At 61.5% G+C, this 4,671-nt stretch overlaps 1 pseudogene; it reads left to right on the top strand.

Annotated features, from left to right (window-relative positions):
• Positions 1 to 887: 887 nt before the first annotated feature.
• Positions 888 to 4,189, top strand: LOC100354490 (putative methyltransferase C9orf114; annotated as a pseudogene).
• The last annotated feature ends 482 nt before the right edge of the window (positions 4,190 to 4,671 follow it).

Consider the following 4,671-nt stretch of genomic DNA (forward strand, 5'->3'; position numbering starts at 1 on the left):
TGAAAGTCATTTGAAATACTGCAAATGTGATTCCAACATAATTAGAAATTTCCCTAGGCCTATCAATCTTGTAGACTACTAAGGTATGTATAGGAAGCTGTGTAAAAAAAGAATACATGTTATAAAACCTCAGAGTTCTCCCAGGGTATGGCCACTTCTAGAATAAACAAAAAGAAGTGGCTTCTAATACAGAGTTCAAGTAGAGCTGAATCTTCAAACACTTGAAAATTATCCCTCCCATAATTAAGTGGGAATTATACAACACTAAGTTTTGTAGTTTTTTAACATGAAAGTAATCACAAGGAGAAAAATAAAACCAATGAGATTATGAAACATTCTAAGAAAACAAGTCCTCGCTATTAAAAATTGTCAGTTCCATGAAGAAAACAAAAAGTATAGAAAAAAGGATATTTTAGCTAAAAACATACTCAAATAGAACACGTGCTCCTTGATTGGACCCTGGGTTAGAGAAAAGATATGAGATCCTGAGATGGCAATTTGTGTGTGGATAATTTATGCTGCAGGTGATCCCAGGAGGAGAAGGAGACTGGAGAGAGTGATAGAAAACAGATTCCTCCTAGCAATGGTAGCTTCAATGGAGCTGTTGACCACAGACCCCTGCTTATCTATTCCCCTGCAAGTTCTCTGTGGGAGAGTTGGATCAGAAGTGGAACAGCCAAGACTTGAACCAGCACTCATTTGGGATACTAGCATCACATGCAGCAACTTAACCCCCTGGGGGAAAGAAGCGGCCGTGTCCCCACTGGGTCCCACCAGACCCCAGCCGGGGAGGCTCTGGCTGCTCACCCAGTGTCACCCCAGAGCCCAGGCCAACCCACGGAGCCTCCTCCCTCCCCCGAATCAAGATGTCCTCTCATCCAGAGAAAGAGGAGAAAAAGAAGTGGAAAGATCTGAAGACGATGAAGAAGCTGGAGTGGCAGCGTCCAGAAGGCGGTGGCCCAGTGCCAGGAGGAGGAAGCAGCCACGCAGGCAGAGGACCGGGGTGAGCTGGCAGATGCACCTGACCTTCACCTGACCCGGTCACTGCCGTGTAACTGCTGGGCCAACTGCCTTCCTGCCCCGCCCAGAGGGTACTTGCAGGCCACTCTGTCCACTTCTCCCAGGGGCAGACTGAGGCCCTTGCTGTTCTCCCTAGGCCCTCCGGGGTGGGGTGCAGCAGGGTGAGCCTTGGCCCCAGGCTGACCAAGGGCACCATCTCTTGCCCAGGGCTGCCCTACACCCTGAGTGTGGCCTTGTTGGGCTCCATCCTGGACAATGCCCAGGCGCCTGAGCGCTGCACCTACCTGGCTGGCCAGATTGCCAGGGCCTGTGCCATCTTCTGCGTGGACGAGGTCGTGGTGTTTGATGAGGAGGGCCAGGATGCCAAGTGAGCAGCCACCCCATGGGCCAGCAGCCCAGGGAGGAGTGGGGTTCCCAGAGGGGGCAGCGGCTTTCCTCCATCCCCACCATCCTGCCTGGCTCTGCAGGAGTGGCCAGGCAGGGGCCCTGACAGCAGAGGTCAGATGCAGTAGGAGGCGCTCTTAAGGGGGCAGCCCTTAGGCTAAGAGAGAGGGAGACAGCTCTTCTGTGCCCTGGTTCACTCCCCAGAGGGCGACAGCAGCAGGGGCTGGGCCAGGCCAAAGCCAGGAGCCTGGGACTCCAGCCAGGTCTCCCACATCTGCCATCTGCCTTCCTTGCCATCTGCCTTCCTTGCCAGGTACCTGAGAGAGGCATTCTTCCCTAAGCACCAGGAGCTGCAGTTTGCAGGTACACCTGACCCCCGTTTCCCATGCCGCTCCCAGCCACTGGATGGGAAGTCACCCTTGCCCACTGGGAAGCCAGGCCTGAGTGCAGCTGAGACTTGACCCAGGGTCCCCGCCGTCCACCCTGTGCTTTGGCACTGCCTGACTCCTGCCCCCGCCCCCGAGCTCCTGAACCCCCTGGACAGCTCCCACCACATGCGGCAGGATGAGGAGGCCAAGTTCCGCAATGGCATTGTGGTGGACCAGCCTGCCCAGCCAGGCCACGGCTCCTTCATCAACTGTGGCATGAAGAAGGTAGGCCAGGGGCGCATGGTGGGGGCCTGAGAGCTCGGATCCTGCCTGTGAGTTCCCCCAAAGGGGACTCTGGGGAGGAGGCCAGAAAAGATTGATCTGTTCATTGGGAAGGCACAGAGGCAGCTCTTGCTCCCACTGGTCACACCCTGGAGGGCCTGTCAGTGGGGCCTGGGCCAGGAACCCCACCCAGTCTCCCACATGGGTGCCGGGGCCCTGGCAGCTGGGCCATCTGCTGCTGCTCCCCCCCGCCCCCGGCACACAGGCAGCTGGACCGGCTGCAAGCAGGTCAGCGAGGGCCAGTGCTCAGGCTCACCACTGATGCTGCCAGAACCAGTTCCCTGTCACCCAGGGGTCCTGGGGCACCAAGCCCCACCTGTTCACATGGTCTGGGGAGGGTGTTCAGAACCCAGCAGAAATCAGCGGCTCACAGCCGGCTGGGCCGCCAGACCCTGGTGGAGGAGGAAGGGAAGGAAGTAGCAACAGCTGCTACCCTCCCTGGCACTCACTTCCCGCCAGGCCAGGAGCCGGTGGTTCAGCGAGGGGAGGTGGCTGGCCCAGACACGGGGTACCAAGTGGGGTTCCTCTGCCAGGCCCGTGTCTGCCTCTGACGGACGAGCGGTCTGTGAGCAGATCCGGCCCGTTTCATCCTGGGAGGGTGCTAGGTTGACCTGGACCCCAGGGTCCCTCGACAGCCCCTGGGTTTCCTGTTCCCCTAGCAAGCGTCTGGAGATGTGGCGACCCCTGCTGGTCTCAGGAGGCATATGCACGTCTTCAGGTTTCTCCCCAGTAGGTGAAGATAGGAACATGGAGCCGGGTCTCTAGGTGACCCTGCAGCTGAGCCAGAAGCAGCTCCCAGGTACCTGGGATTTCCTGGCCCCGGGGGCTCCAACCCCCCTCCTCCCAGCTTCCGGACCCCCCACCCGGCGCTCTCAGCCTCCGTTTCCCCTCCAGAGTGCAAGACCTACCGCGGGAAGATGGTGTCAGGGCAGGACCCTCGCACCAAAGCCGGCCTCTACTGGGGCTACACTGCCTGGCCTCTTGCCTCAGTAAGACGGGGGTCCTGCCAGCCTGCGCGTGCATCCGGACCACCACCCAGGACCTCCAGGGGGAGAGAATCATGATGGATTCATAGTGTCTGCTGTGGGATTAGGAATGGGGCCAAAGGGCTCTACTCATGGCTCTACTCCTTGCTCTCAGGGCTCCTGACCAGCCCTGGACTTCCCAAGAGGGCGGGAGGCCGGCGTGCGGCTCCTGCCTCCACCCGAGCCCCGCCCTCTGCCCCTTCCCCCAGCATACACACAGCCAAGAGGCTGTGGCTTGCGGGGAGCGGGATCCCCCCCCCCCAGCCGGCCTTGCCCCCAGGTGCTGTGTTTGCCGAGGTCCCTTCCAGGACTGCTACGAACGACCTGATCATCTGGACAGCGGAGCAAGGCTCCGAGGTGGCCTCTGCCTAGCTGCCCAGCTTCCGGTAGGGGCTGCCGGGCTGCGGGGGTGGAGGGGATGAGGGCAGGGAGCCGAGCGCGACACTGGGTGAATGCCTGCCCGGTGACCTCTGCCTCTGGGTTCTAAGCACGCCCTCGTGGTGTTCGGCGACCTCCAAGGGCTGGAAGCCTCGGTGGGTGCCGACCCCAACCTGGAGGTGGCTGAACCCAGAGTCCTCTTTGACTTGTAGGTCAACATCTGCCCTGGCCAGGGCAGCCGCACAATCTGCACCGAGGTGAGCCTGCACGCGTGCCGCTTCCAGCCGGGCTGTCTGGCCGGGGGAGGGCCCATGGATGGGGAGGCTGCAGCCCCTTGCCCCAGGCTGCCACTCACCGCCGAAGGCTTGCTCAGAGCCCAGAGTCGGGGGAGCCTGGGCGCTCCTGCTGGCCCGCGCTGCCAGGCGGGGGGACCTCGGTGAGCTGCCTGCAGCCCTGTGGGCTCGGGTGCTGACGGAGCAGAGGGACAGCCCCAGTAAGGCGCCCCAGGCCACCGCCCCGGCCCAGCTCTCAGAGTAAGCAGCTGCCGCCCGGCGGATCCGGTCCTCGACAGGGGCCCCGGCCATGGCCACACTTGTCTTCCCGGAAGCCATCCTCAGCTCCCTGGCCGTCCTGCAGCCTGGGCTCACCCAGGCTGGCGCCCAGCCCAGCTGAAGACCCCGTCGGGTCCCGGATGGTGGCGGGGCAGCAGCGGGTCACCCGGCGTGCACACAGCTGGGACTCCTCTCCAAAAGCAGCCGCCTTTACTGTGCCCCTCCCCCAGCGCGGTCCCTCGGGGGCCGCCGCCCTCACTGGCCGCCCCCAGTGATGGCCTTGAGGCAGCCGGTCCGCGCCAGTCTGTTGGGCACTAAGAGCAGCCCCGAGGCCCGCTCAATGCTCTTGATGGGCACCAGGAGGCGCTCCAGCGGGATGGCCTCGTCCACGGGCGCCTTGGGCATCCCGTGGGAGTGCAGCTCGACCTGCCCGCCCGCCGCCTCCAGGATGAGCACCTTGAAGAAGTGCGTGGGCACCACCATGTGGTTCTTGCCGATCACCTGGTAGTTCACATAGGCCTTCCCGTCGGCCTCCGTCCTGGGCAGGAAGAGCGGCTCGGTGCCCTTCCGGAAGGAAGGAAGGAAGGAAGGAAGAGAGGGAGG

The sequence above is a fragment of the Oryctolagus cuniculus genome, chromosome 7 (assembly GCF_964237555.1).
Source record: "Oryctolagus cuniculus chromosome 7, mOryCun1.1, whole genome shotgun sequence".
Lineage (NCBI taxonomy): Eukaryota > Metazoa > Chordata > Mammalia > Lagomorpha > Leporidae > Oryctolagus > Oryctolagus cuniculus.